This window comes from Bos grunniens, chromosome 2 (genome assembly GCF_055505025.1).
Source record: "Bos grunniens cultivar Pamir isolate PY7600 chromosome 2, Bosgru_T2T1.0, whole genome shotgun sequence".
Classification (NCBI taxonomy): domain Eukaryota; kingdom Metazoa; phylum Chordata; class Mammalia; order Artiodactyla; family Bovidae; genus Bos; species Bos grunniens.
Genome location: NC_141166.1, coordinates 111304840 through 111320113, shown reverse-complemented (window position 1 = coordinate 111320113; position 15274 = coordinate 111304840). Strand labels below are relative to the sequence as shown.

The 15274-nt window shown below is 41.2% G+C and overlaps 1 protein-coding gene across 2 annotated transcripts in view; it reads right to left on the bottom strand.

Moving 5' to 3' along the window:
• The window catches only part of GORASP2 (golgi reassembly stacking protein 2), a 71420-nt gene extending 59674 nt beyond the window's left edge, over nt 1–11746 (bottom strand). Inside the window, exon 1 of one of the 2 annotated variants that reach the window (XM_086357637.1) lies at nt 11465–11746. The gene's annotated coding sequence lies outside the window, so the exon portion shown is untranslated. The remainder of the gene's footprint in view (nt 1–11464) is intronic. The other variant, XM_086357644.1, reaches the window with a different exon arrangement.
• Nucleotides 11747–15274: the final 3528 nt, after the last annotated feature.

Genomic DNA, 15274 nt, shown 5'->3' with positions numbered 1-15274 from the left:
CAGTTCTTCATAATACAGTGCTGTCAAACTGACATGAGATGAGTGAGGTTAGATATCCCTGGCCTCCAAAGTCCCATTTTGCTAGACACTAAACTGTGCTTGTGTAACACATCCTCCACTATCAGGATTTTTCTTTCTGGAGAAAATTCCCTGAATTCCAAAGATTGATGGGGTAGATATTTAGGCTGTTGGGTGACCCTCAAATCACACTTTTCCTCTTGAGAGGCAGGTCTTGGTGGAGAAATGACATTGAAGAAGGCCTGCCCACCCCTCACCCTTCTGGAAGAACACTTGCCCACAGCCTGCGGAGGACCCTGCCCCCAGCCCCTGATGGCCCCAGATGCCTCCGTGTGGAGATGATCCACTGCTCCCTGATTGGCATAACTTGGCTTGAAAATATGATCTGAATTCTCACACAAACTGTCTGGAAAACTAGAGCTGAAATGTCAGTGAGCTGTGGGTGCTGTGGTATTTGCTCCTGTAGAAATGAGGTACAGGCTGAGCCTTGTAGAACTTACGGAAACAGAGGAAGTTGGCTGAGAATGAAAAAGACAGACAGAGGAAGCATGAGACCAGTGGTCTTGGGAAAGTGGGGGGTAGAGAAAGACAGAGGATGAGGGGTAGCTGTGGCTATCTATTCATCCGCATACTCTATGGGGTCTGCCCATGAAGCGGCCACGCTTTTTGAGGTCATCCGTGTCCTCCTCGGGCTTAGGCCCTGCTGTATGTCCTGGCTGAAAGTGAAAGTGCTAGTCACTCAGCCATGTTCGACTCTTGGGACCCCATGAACTGTAGCCTGCCAGGCTCTTCTGTCCATGGGATTCTCCAGGTGAGAATACTGGAGTGGGTTGCCATTTCCTTCTCCAGGGGATCTTCCCAACCCAGGGATGGAACCAGGCAGATTCTTTACCATCTGAGCCACCAACTACTTGTGACGAAAAGCCACCTTACCTGTGGGTGACCCTAAAGATACTTACTGAAGCTGTAAATATCCTATTAGGTAAATAAGAGACATGAGATGGGAGTCTGTGGGCCAGTGCTATTGGCACTACTGAGTCTGAGAACACAGGAGAGTGAGGCCCCTGGGGAGGCTCTGCGTGACCTGGCCGGGAGGGGCTGGAATGAGAGGGACGAGGGAAGAGCGCCCTCCGGTGGCCTCAGGGAGCAAAGCAGGAGAGGGAAGAGCTAGGGAGCCTCATGCCAGGTGCAGAAATCGAGATCATTCTGACACTGGGATGAGCGTCAGACCTGTTGCTCTGAAAATGGCTGGAAAGCCAGATTTGCTGAGTCTATGGCGGAAAGAGGGAGCTGCCAGAGCATCCTGTCAGAGCTGGTGCTTTTGATTCTCAGAAAGAATCTTGCCAGTCTGTCCAATGCTTTTTATCTGTTTGGCCTCTGACAAGTAACTCCTTGGGCTTGTGGGCCCTCTTAGGTGATATCTACCTATCCTAAAGATATCTTGGGAGAGAGAAAATTTAAAAAACAGCCTGGATAGGGCATTTGGCTTTTTGAAAACAAGGAAACAGAATCTGGGTCCCCTGGCCCAGGGTTTATCTGTTGGGCCACTAGTAAGGCCTCCTTGTGGTGGTTTAGTTGCTAAGTCGTGTCTGACTCTTGCGACCCCATGGGTCACCAGGGTCCTCTGTCCATGGAATTCTCCGGGCAAGAATACTGGAGTGGGTTGGCATTTCCTTCTCTAGTCATAGTTAATGGAACCCATTTCACTTACAGTATTTATTTCACAAATACTGCTGAGAGTCTACTGTGTGCTTGGCCCTCTTACAGTGGAAAGACAAATATCAACAAGAAAACTCCAAATCAAATAAACACATAAGTTATAGTAAACATCTATGAACACAGAGAACAGAATATTGTGAGGGAATGGGATAGAAGGATAGTTTGGATAAGGTCTCAGTAAGGTTTCTTGGAGGCATTGTCATTTAAGCTAAGACCTAAAAGATGAGAAAGTGTTTTTGTGCGAAGAGGACTTCAGGCAATGGAAATACTAGGGTGAAGGTTGTAAGGAGGATATGTGGTTAGAGCACAGAAAGCAAGGTCAGCAGGGGCCAGAAAAGAGGTTTGAGAGGGATCCCAAATAGTGTGGGGCCTTGAAGGCTGCTGCATACAATTTACCCCAACCTTACTGGCTTAAAACAATAAACACTCACATCCTTACGGTTTCTGTGGGTCAAAGATTTGGAAGAAGCTTAGCTGGACAGTTCTGGCTAGGGAATCTCATGAGTTTTTATTTGAAGCATTGGCCAAGAATTGACTGGGACTAGAAGATCCACTTCCAAAGTGGCTCACTTAGATGGCAGGTGAGAAGAGCTAGTTGAGAGTGGGAGGCCTCAGTGCCTCTCAATTTGAGCCCCTCCATGAGCTGCTTGAGTGTCCTCAAGACTTGGCTCCTGGATCCTCCAGAGTGATCGAGACGCAAGACAGCAAAGTGGCAAGGCCCTGTGTGACTTGGTTTCGGAAGTCTTACACTCTCCATTCCACCCCATTCTCTCTGTTAGAAGTGAGTCACTATTTTGCAGCCCACATTTCAGGGGAGGAAATTTATCCTTCACCATGAGAAGGGAGGAGTAGCAAAGAAGTCGTGGATGCATTTTTAAAAGTACCACCTACACTATGATAAGAGGCCAGCTGAAGCAGAACTTAGGGCTTTGTTATAAGGCTGCAGGGGGAGTTCATGGAACCCTAGGGAAGTGAAGCAGAGCATCAGCCAGAGATGAGCTCAAGGGTTGGGACGCCCTGTTCACTTCATTCCCCTTTCTCTTCAGATTGGCTTTCCTGCTTCCGTTGTCCACAAGGTGGCAGGTAGCATGCACTTCCCACCCCAGCCCCTGCTCTTGAGATTGCAAAACATACACAGACCAACTAAGTGCTCAGGCTGAGTTCCAAATTCCTGGGACAGAGATCTGGATTGGTCTGACTTTGGTTAGATGCTCCCCTCAGGCCCAGGCAGCTGTGACAGATAGTGGGGAACTTGTAGTATAAACACGGCTGCCAGTACTCAGCTCTGTGAAAGGGGGTGAAGGAGTTTCCTGAGAGAAGGAGAGCTGGGTGGCACCCTAGTAGTGTGAAGCCTCAGCCTTTCTGTCATGTCATCCCACACAGGCAGGAGATTTTCTACAGACAGTGTTTCCTTCAACTGGAGCCTTCTAAAAGTAGATGAGTTTGATCACAAGAATTTTGAAAGGTATAATAGCTCTTGCTCATTAAAAAGGCCCCCCAAAAGGACTCATGAGGCATTTTATTGGGTACTTTTGGAGAATGTTAAATAAAATGGTTTAGTCATCAAACAGTTGGAGTTAATCAGTTGAATAAAAAATGTAAGAGGGCTGTTTCAGTGAGCTAGCTAGTATAAGTCTTATTAAAACTAGAAATGGGAGCCAATACCAGCAGCCACACAGCACATGAACAAAAATTGTAATAGATGTACTAAAGTGGTTCCCAGGGCAACCTATCAGTGAAAGGCAGGAGCTTTTATTTTGGAATAGCTGCTGTGGAAAATGAGGGCACCAAAGACTCAACCTGAATGCTGTCACTGGGGTGTTTTCAGGCAGGAACTTCCATTCTTCCAGCAGGGAAGTGAGGATGGTGGGCAGTTTCACTGGCTATACCAGAGTTGCAAAAAAGTAACTTGACATCAGATTTCAGAAGCTATGTGACTTCACCCTGATTGAGGTACTTGAAGATTGGGAGAGAATCTTTTATTCACTCCCTAGAAGTAAATTTTACAGGACAATTATCACTAGTAAAGATAGCACAGGGCCTGGCACCAGAGACGATCATAAAAGCAAGCTTTGCTCATATGTGCCCTGAAGGTATAAAGGTGAGAGGAGTGGGAAGGCAGGAAAGAAAGTGAATGGGACTGAAAGCAAGCTTTGAATCCCTAACACTTCAACCCAGAGCCAGTTTTGGATGAGAAAAATGTTTTCCTGCATAAAAAATGTCTGGGAACAAAATAAACAACAAGGTCCTACTGTATAGCATAGGGAACTATTTTCAATATCTTATAATAACCTATCATGGGAAATAGTCTAAAAAAGAATAAATACATATGTGTATAACTGAGTCTTTTTGTTGTACATATGAAATACTGCAAATCAGCTACATGTCAATCAAAAAATGGAAAAAATATATACAATAAAAATATATTATATCCCAAATAAAAAATGAGGAAAGTCTACTACAGCTTGGTTTTAAAGGAGAAAAAACAGAGGAAAAATACTGGCTTTGGGTACTTACAAGCTAAAAATCTTTTAATGGGCTTCATCTATAGAAAGTCAGGATTTCTGAGATGTGGGCCGTAGTAATACATTCCGGTCCAGGTCAGATGACTGAAAGGAAATGGTGGTAGGTGTGGGCTCCATATTCAAGGAGCTGTGAAGGGAGGATAGAGCCAGGTTTGTTTCGGGTGAGGTAAGGGAAGCTGACACATTAATTGAGTCTTGGTGGCCTATTGTGCTTTCACACGATAAACAAAATCTCAGAAATCTTCCCTTTAATTTCACTGATTGTCTAATGCCATTCAAGAGTCAAGGCAATGCATCTAATTAAGTGTGCTTGTATAGGCAGGTGTTCCCATTAGAGAAATAAAGAACAATGCAAGAGCGTGTTAATTTTCACAGCCAACGATATTGGCCCACATTATTGGACGGTTATTATAGTTTGCTATCTATTTATGTGTTGGTTACTTTTTTTTTTAATGACACCATCAAGTATAATTATCAAGTAATCTTCAGGGCATAAAAGGAGCTTCATTCAACTTCTCAGTAATAACAGTCATTACTGTACTCTTCAAAAACAATTGGCTAGTTACTTTCAGCTTCCAAAAGGCTCCCAAATCTGAAAACTGCAAATTACATCATAATGATTACTGAGGTTCTGCGGTAACTTCTGTTATAATTTCAGTGTAATTGGTAGAGCACAAACGACTATGAATTATGTCACATATACAACCTATTTACAGGGAATTCCCATAATTATTTGTGGAATGAATAAAGGAGAGCTTAAACTGAATGTTAATTTTAATAAAAATCACTTTTAGACTTCATTTTCATTTGAATGGATCCATCTGTTTCAAGGTACTAGCAAGGAGCAAAGTAAAAATGAAAACTTCAAAACTACAACTATTTGTTGTTTCCCACCTTCTCAAACCTCATGCTGAAAGTCCATGAATGAAACAAGAGACATTGATCCAGTATCATTTTCCAGGGCAGGGGGTTATCGAAGACATCAACAGATGTCCATTTAGAATATTAGGACAACAACAACAACATCAACAAAAACAACCCAATCAGAAAACAGGCAGAAGGTCTTAAGAGACATTTTTCCAAAGTAGACACACAGATGGCCAGTAGGCACATGGAAAGATGCTCAACATCACTATTATTAGAAAAACGCAGATCAAAACTACAGTGAGGTACCACCTCACACCAGTCAGAATGGCCACCATTAACATCTATAAATAATAAATGCTGGAGAGGGTGTGGAGAAAAGGGATCTCGCCTACACTGTTGGTGGGAATATAAATTTGGGCAGCCACTATGGACAACAGTGTGGAGGTTCCTTAGAAAACTAAAAACAGAATGACCATATGGTCCAGCAATCCCACTACCGGGAATACAGCTGGACAAACTGTTATAAAAGATAGAAGCACCCCTATGAGAGTTCCAGAGAAAACATCTGTTTCTGCTTTCTTGACTATGCCAAAGCCTTTGACTGTGTGGATCACCACAAACTGTGGAAAATTCTGAAAGAGATGGGAATACCAGACCACCTGACCTACCTCTTGAGAAATCTGTATGCAGGAACCAGACATGCAACAACAGACTGGTTTCAAATAGGAAAAGGAGTACGTCAAGGCTGTATACTGTCACCCTGCTTATTGAACTTCTATGCAGAGTACATCATGAGAAACACCAGGCTGGATGAAGCACAAGCTGGAATCAAGATTGCCGGGAGAAATATCAATAACCTCAGATATGCAGATGACACCACCCTTATGGCAGAAAGTGAGGAACTAAAAAGCCTCTTGATGAAAGTGAAAGAGGAGAGTAAAAAAGTTGGCTTAAAACTTAACATTCAGAAAACTAAGATCACGGCATCTGGTCCAATCACTTCATGGGAAATAGGGAAACAGTGGAAACAGTGGCAGACTTTATTTTGGGGGGCTCCAAAATCACTGCAGATGGTGACTGCAGCCATGAAATTAAAAGACGCTTGCTTCTTGGAAGAAAAGCAATGACCAACCTAGACAGCATATTAAAAAGCAGAGACATTACTTTGCCAACAAAGGTCCATCTCGTCAAAGCTATGGTTTTTCCAGTAGTTATGTATGGGTGTGAGAGTTGGACCATAAAGAAAGCTGAGCGTCGAAGAATTGATGCTTTTGAACTGTGGTGTTGGAGAAGACTCTTGAGAGTCCTTTGGACTGCAAGGAGATCCAACCAGTCCATCCTAAAGGAGATCAGTCCTGAGTATTCACTGGAAGGACTGATGTTGAAGCTGAAACTCCAATACTTTGGCCACCTGATGTGAAGAACTGACTCATTTGAAAAGACCCTGATGCTGGGAAAGATTGAAGGTGGGAGGAGAAGGGGACGACAGAGGATGAGATGGTTGGTGGCATCACCGACTCGATGGACATGAGTTTGAGTGAACTCTGGGAGTTGGTGATGGACAGGGAGGCCTGGCGTGCTGCAGTCCATGGGGTCGCAAGGAGTCGGACATGACTGAGCAACTGGACTGAATTGAATGTTCATAGCAGCGCTACTCACAAAGCCAAAACATAAAAACAACCTAAATGTCCATCAACAGATGAATGGATAATAAAGATGAGGTACATATATACAACAGAATACTACTCAGCCATAAAGAACAAAATGTCATTTGCAGCAACATGGATGCAACTAGAGATCATCATACTGATGAAATAAGTTAGAAAAACACAAATACTACATGATATCACTTATATGTGGAACCTAAAACATTGCACAAATGAGCCAACTACAAAATGAAGGGGTGGGAAAGGGAGAGTCTGGGAGTTTGGGATTAGCAGACGCAAACTATTACATATAAGATGGATAAACAGTGAGGTCCTACAGTAATTGCCTTGGGAGGCTGAACAAATCATAATATCCTTTTTTTTTGAGGTATAATAGATTTACAGTGTTGTGCCAATCTCTGCTATATAGCAAAGTGACTCAGTTATATACATATATTCTTTTTTTAATATTCTTTTCCATTATGGTTTCAGACAGGATACTTAATACACTCTCCTGTGCTATACAATAGGATAGTTACTTAAATATCCTGTGATAAACCACAGTGGTAAAGAATATTAAAAAAGAATGTCTATATGTCTATAACTGAGTCACTCTGCTATACAACAGAGATTGGCAAATGTTATGAATCAAGTATACTTAAAAAAAAAAAGAATATTAGGACTTGTTCAGTCTCCCAAGGCAAAATAAGTAAAAACATAAATATACAAATGGCACCTAACAAACTTACAAGGTTTTGCACAGCAAGGGAAACCTTAAAACAAAACGAAAAACCCCAAAACGAAAGGTCAGCCTATAAAATGGTCAGCCTTGCAGACGATGTGTACAAGGGTTTAATTTCCAAAATATACAAACAGCATACACAACTCAACAACAGAAAAACAAATAACCAAACTGAAAAATGGGCAGAAGACCTAAATAGACATTTCTCCGAAGAAGAAATACAAATGGCTAATAGGCACAAGAAAAGATGCTCAATATCACTATTATGATCCAGCAACCCCACTCCTTTTTCCTGTGAACCAGTTAGAAGAGAACTCTGAGGCTACCAGAGAGGGTAATTATATGGAAGGAGCCTGGGATTCTGAGTTATCATGTAGAAAGCTGCCTACCACACATCATGTAGAATTGTAATATGAAAGAGAAATAATTAACACAGCACTGTAAGTCAGCCACACGTCATAAAATTTTTTTTTACAGAAAGAGGAATAAGTATTCTTTGTGTTAAGTAACTGAAATTGAGAGTTATCTGTTACAGCAGTTAGCGATACCTTGTGTGTGCTTAGTCACTCAGTTGTGTCTGACTCTTTGCGATCCCATGGACTGTCGCCTGCCAGGCTCCTCTGTCCATACGGATTCTCCAGGCAAGAATACTGGAGTGGGTTGCCATGCCCTCTTCCAGGGCATCTTCCCAACCCAGGGATTGAACCCAGGCCTCCCGCATTACAGACAGATTCTTTACTGTCTGAGCCACGGGGGAAAGCTGTACATCAGGGTCCCCCTTCCTGATCTGCACTGGCTGCCTGTGGGTAGACTATATCACTGTTTAGCAATATCTGGTTTCCTTCCCCAAGGAAGGATTATACTTTCCACCCCCTTGATTCCGGCCATGTGACCTGCTTTGGCCACTGAAATGCAAATACAACTGATATGCTTAATACGCAGATGGAAACTTTTTAAAAATCAAAGCATGATTTATCACCACAAAGGAAAAGATTACCAGCTGGCTTGAATCTATTCTCCTTCTGGGGATACCAACATGTAGCAGGGGGCAATTCAAAGAAATTATTCCTTATTAGTGTGCTATACACACCTCCTAATGGCAGATAATGGAGAGTCTTCATGTATAGAATGTTATTAACAAGAGGTACTTGGTCTGTTTGGTTGCTTATCATCAACAAATCTGGAATATATGCATTCATGGGGCATGGCCCAGTGGAAAACTGTCTATCAGCTATGTCATGACTGGAGTATAAGTTGGAGATATTTCTTAGTTGAAAGGCTCCTTTTTCCCAAGTGGTGCCCTTCTTAAAACCTAGATTTAGATTTTAAATCTAAACAAGAATATCCTCTAACCCAGAAAGAAAGGGAGAACTGTAGTGATAGTCCCAAATTCCTCCATGTTCACTTATATCTTAGAATCGCCTGTATCTTTTGAATTATTAATACATTTTAGTATCATGTAGGCTCAATGATCCCTCTATGTTTGATCTGACAATTCAATCCCTTGTATTATGTCAGCCATTTTCTTGCTTTTGTTTCATTTTTTGTTTTGCAGTGACCAGCAATGCTCTAAAATAAGTGACTACCCCTTCAACCTCTCCTGGATTGAGGACAACATAACATGACATGTTATGGACAGGGAGTGTGATCAGGAAATAAGCCCATGTTCCTCCCTCTGTTCCATGTTCTTTTAAACCACTAATAATGTGGGTGTTACTCCTTAAGGTAGCATAACCTAACCGATCTTGACTGTCCTAGGATCAAGCACCTGCTCCGGGACAGCTCAGGGTTGGAACAATATGCTTAGATCCACATCTTCATCAAGATAGTCTAGACAGGACTGTCCCTGAGAAGGGGATTTGGGCAGGTAGATGTAGATCATGTTTACTGCTGCCTTACTGCCACTTTATTTCTGACCACTGGCCCTCTCCAAAGTCCTTTGCAATAAGACTGAGTAGATGTATTAGTTAGGATTCTTTTGATTGTGAGCACCAGAAACTCAATTCAAATGAAACTGGACCACTATCTTAGACCATACCCAAAAATTAACTCAAAATGGAATTAAAAAAAAATGGAATCAATACTCAAATATAAGACCAGAAACCATGAAACTCCTGGATGAAAATATAGGTGGCAAACTCTTTGACACTGGTTTGGTGAGGATTTTTGGGATCTGACACCAAAAGCAAAGGCAACAAAATATTTGGGAAAATAAGTAAATGGGACTATATCAAACTAGAAGCTTCTGTGCAATAAAGGGAACCATCAACAAAGTGAACAAGAACCCTACTGAGTGGGAGAAAATATTTGCAAATAATATATCCGATAAGGAATTAATATCCAAAAAATATAAAGAAGGCATACAACTCAAGTGCAGAAAAGCAAGCAATTCAATTAAAAAATGGGCAGAAAATCTGAATAGACATTTTTCCAAAGAAGATACACAGATGATCAGTTAACACATGAAAATACCCTTAACATCACTCATCATCAGGGAAATGCAAATCAAGATCACAATGAGCTATTGCCTCATACCTGTTAGAATGGTTTTCATCAGAGATAAAAGTAACAAGTATTGGTGGGGAAATGACAAAAAGGGAACTCTTGTGTACTACTGGTGGGAATGTAAATAAAATGTAAATAGTGGCTGCACGCCACTATGGAAGGCAGTATGGAGGTTCCTCAAAAATTTAAAAATACAACTACCATATGATCCAGCAATTCCACTTCTGAGTATTTACCTGAAGAAAATAAAACTAACTCAAAAAGATAAATACACTCCCATGTTCATTGCAGCATTACAACAGCCAAGACATGGAAGCAACTTACATGTCCATTGATGGATGAGTGGATAAAGAAAATGTGATATATATACACACACACATATACTATATATATATAATAGACTATTATTTAGCAATAAAAAAGAAAATCTTACCATCTGCAACTACATGGATGGACATTATGCAACATGAGGGCACTATGCTAAGTGAAGTCAGTTAGAGAAAGACAAACATCATATTATCTCACTTATATGTGGACTCTAAAAAGCAAAAACAAAAATTCCTAACCTCACAGCTGCAGAGGACAGATTGGTGGTTGCTAGAGTTGGGGGTTGGGGAGTGAGAAAAATGGGTAAATGGGGTCACAAGTACAAACTTCCAGTTCTAGAAAAGTCATGAGGATATAACGTACAACATGGCAACTATAGTTAATAATACTGTGCTATTTGCAAGCTGCTAAGCGAGTAGATCTTAAAAGTCCTTATCAGTTTTTTTAAACTATCTATGATGATGCAAGTTAACTAAACGTATTGCAGTGATCGTTTCACAATAAATCCAAATTTTGAATCATTACGTTGTACACCTGAAACTAATATGTCGTATGTCAACTACAACTCAGGAAAAAGACACCTCAATTCACACTGGTTGAAACGTTCCTTAAGCCCATGCTCCTACGGGCCCCAGAAGTTCTCTCCAGGCCCAGGATGCACACGCAGTGGTATAAACTACAGAATGGGCCAGAGAACTGACGGTCCCTGGCTAGAATGAATCTCTCCACTGTATTTCTGCTGGCTGGTGCCACTGCCTTGAATAACAATGACCTTCTAAATGTCAGATCTCTGTCTTGAGGACCAATGAGTTCCAACCTGCCTCAGCAGGCACCCCAGGTTCCGGACCCTCAGCTTCCTGCTGCCCACAGCTAGCTGTAAGCCCTGGCCAGTCTTCAGCCTCTCTGGCTCCCAAGTCCTGTCTTGAGTCTGGCAGCCACCGAGGCCCCTGTGTCTACCCCAGCTCTCAGGGCTCTCTGGCTCTCTTGGGCCACTTTCTGCTAGCCTGAATCATCTGCTGCCTCTACCCAAGTAAGGGGCAGCTTTTGAGAGGCGAACACACCATTTACACCTCTGGATTTCGTAGGTGAAGCAAGGTAAACAGGAAATATCAAACCTGGGCTGGCCACGGTTGCCGGCTGAGTGCGAGTCTGCCATTTGCCCACTAGGTAGCGTCTACTGAGCTTGAGGCGAGAAGGAGAGCTTTTCTGTTAAACAGCACAAAGGAAGTGTTCTTTTGCTTTTCTTTTTTTCCACCACCACCATCGCCACCTCCAACCTAAAAATAACATTAACACAAGGCACCTTTCTACGTCTGCCTTCCGGGAGGACTCAGCTTCTCTGACTGCCCGGACTAGATTAACGCAAGAAGGCTGTTCTTTTATTAAGCCTGAAACGACTGCCCAATCAGTTTCGTTCTCTATTAGGTTGTAATTGGAGCCAGCTGAGCACCCGTAACCCTCACCCCGTCCCATTCCTTCCTTTCACCTTATTTTCTCCAAGGCTCAGGACTAAGTTTAGCCACAGATGTTACTTTTTAAATCTCTTCTCTCCCTCCAACCTTTCTTCCCCCACCCACCCCTCCCCCTTCTTTCTTGTCCCTTCTCTCCAGATATTTTGTTGTTTTCCTTCCAGGAAAGGGCAGGGCAGCTCGCCTACTCTCAGGAGAAAATACGATTCTTGGTACTTATTCTGCCATTATTGTAAATTAGTGGTGAACATTTTTGACAATCTTAACTCTGGGGTAAAACACGAACCCGCTTTATTTATCTTCCAATCTCTAGCCCCACAAACTGAAACTTTCTCACTATGTAGGGGGTCCTTGGCAATAGTTTAGATTCTGTTACTTCCTTGTCATTCTTGATTATTAAGACAATCCAGCTTTTCAAAGCTGTCCTCTCCCACTTTGGTGGCCTACCTGGAGGCTCACCGATCTGAGTGGGAGGGGCAGAGCAGAGAACCGCTGGTTCCTCGTCCTTTTGCCCTCTCCTCGGGTTCCATCCCTGGGTCTGGAAGATCTCCTGGAGGAGGAAATGGCAACCCACTCCAGTATTCTTGCCTGGGAACTCCCATGGACAGAGAACCCTGGCGGGTTACAGTCCATAGCGTCTCAAGAGTCAGACACGACTCAGTGACCAAACAGCAGCAGCAGTGTGGAGGAGCTTGCATCTCCTCTGGAAGGCCTCTTCCCTGTCAACCTCCAGGCTCCTACTGCTCCGGGGTGTTGGGTCTCAGCTCACAACCCTGCACCCCTTCCTCTCTGGAAAGGTGGTGGGCTTGGATGAACATAGTCTAAGCTTTCACATGGGGCCTCTGTTCCCTCTGTTGTGCCAAGGCCAAGATTGCTTAGACTTCTCACATGTTACTTCGCTGGTAGAGTTCTTGTTGACTAGAGCTTCATCACCTCACCTGTCAGCCTGTCCCGGGTCAAAAGGCCATCCCTGTAGCCAGGAGTGTACACTGATTGGCCACACTTAACTCAGAAGACCAGCTCTGGAATCAGAGGGTGGGCTTATTTCTCCAATTACCTGGGGCAAGAATGAAGAAAGGATATTCTCTCAAAGCAAAATTGAAATGTTATGATCAGAAGAAGCAAGATTAGATGTCCGACAGGTAAAAACACAGATGTCCACTATGGACACTGAGGGAATCAGAAGGAGTTTTGAAGTGGTTTTATTGGAATAGTAAAGCAAACTTTGTATTATAAGAAATTCTAACCTTCAACCAAAAATAAAGTGAAATTCCCTTTGTTAAATTGCTTTGCGTCATTTGGTCAGATTAAAGGATTCTAAGATTCTTGCAGGTAAATTTGATGCATGTATCTAGTTTCTTTTATCTGTGAGACAACAGAATCCCCATCATGCCTAGAAGAAGGGTCCCTTGATGTGACGGGAACATTTCCTGTTTAACAAAGTCTGCCTTATCTAAGAGTTACCTTTTTCAGCTTCAAGGCAGCAAATAGCTTAAATAACTATGCTTTCAAACCAGCCTCACAAATGATGTCCAGGAACCAAAGTTAGAGAGTCTATTCTCAGAGAGGGGTTATTAATAAGCTTCAATAAAGAAAAGTTCAAACACATGCAGATCAAGGAGAAAGAAAATGCCACAAATGGAAGGTCTGGGATGTAAAAGGAATCATGCCTAGGGGGCTGGTAAACACGCAGGTGTATCTAAGCAAACATCGATTGAATACAACTATTAATAATGTATAAATTATAAAGTTAAAAAAGAGATCTAAAATACTGGATAACAATGGTATATGTATCAGGAAGAGGATGATCAGAGCAAAAGTATCTAAGGTTCTTTTGTAATTCATGAGAAGGGTAAAATTATTAACTTTTGAAGTGACACACATGCCAATATCTTTAGGGTAGACATAGGGAGTATAATTTATGAGCAGTTATACTCTCATAAGTTAAAACTGAAAAATAACAGAAACAAAAAACAAACCTCAATCCAAATCTTTTACAAAAAAAGAGAAAAAAGAACAGAAAAGGTGAAACAAATGGATAGCACAAAATAAGGTGGTAGAATTAAATCTAAATATTCACTAATCACAATCAATAAAATCTTTCAGTTAAAAGACAAAGCTGCTCAGATGGAAAAGGTGTTGAAACCTAGCTGTTTATATGAGACACATCTAAAACATAAGGACACAGAAATATTATAGTTCAAAGAAGAGAAAATATATATTAGGCAAAGACTAAAGAGTGCAGTGTATCTGTATTAATATCAGACAAATAGATGAAAAGGAAAAAAAAAAGTGTGTCACTGCATAATAATAAAAGTTTTAGATCACCAGAAAAATATGACAATTAGAAATTTGTTTATATCCAATAACAGAGCATAAGTGAAACTACAAGGAAAAATAGACAAATACAATATATTTAGAATTGGATGATAACATTATTGTGTGCCAAAGCTTATAGTATATAGATGAGAGAGGATGCTTGTGGGAAAATATATATCCTTAGATGCTTCCATTAGAAAAGAACAAAAGCACAGAATTTGAGAAGTTAGAAAAACAAACAGCAGATAAACCTTAAAAAAGTAGAAGAAAGGAAGTAATAAACACAGAAGCGGAAATTAATGATGTAAAAAGCAGTTAAATGATTGAGAGTATTGACCAAAACAAATATTTTTCTGAACAGCTTAATGAAACTGACAAACTTCTGCTAAGATTAATCAATTAAAAACAAAGAAGATACAAATTACTCCTCTGGGGAAAAATGGAGACTATAAGTATAGATGCAACATATTTTTTAAAAAAGAAAATATCGTGGACAACTTTATAATAACTTGAAAACTTCAAAATATGTATAAATTCCTGAAAAAAATGCAACTTGCAAAAACAGACACAAGAAGATATGGAAAACTTTAGTATTTTATGAATAATAACACAAACTGAATATTCATTTATTATAGAAACTCTTAGCAAACTAGGAATAAAAGGAAACTTCTTTAACCCAATAAAGTGTATCTTAAACTTCTTTAACCCAATAAACAAAGCTATCATTATCCATAGATGGTATATTTCTGTATTTGGAAAACACTGAAGAACCAAAATTATGTTTCAATAAAGAAACATAAAACTTCATGGTGTCTGCTGAAAACATTCCCTCCGACATCTGGAATAAGGCAAGATGCCTGCTACCAACCCTTCATTTCCTCATTGTACTAGATATTCTGGCAGTGTAGTATACCAAAGGAAAGGGGGGAAAGGTATGAGGGTCAAAAGGATCAAAAGTATAAGGATCAAAAAGGAATAAACAGTCAGGAAGAGGAAGATAATATTATATATTAACATGTGTGTACGGAATCTAGAAAGATGGGTACTGATGAGCTTATTTCTGCAGGGCAACAATGGAGACGTGAACAGAGAGAACAGACTGGGGACACAGTGGGGGAAGGACAGAGTGGGAGCAAT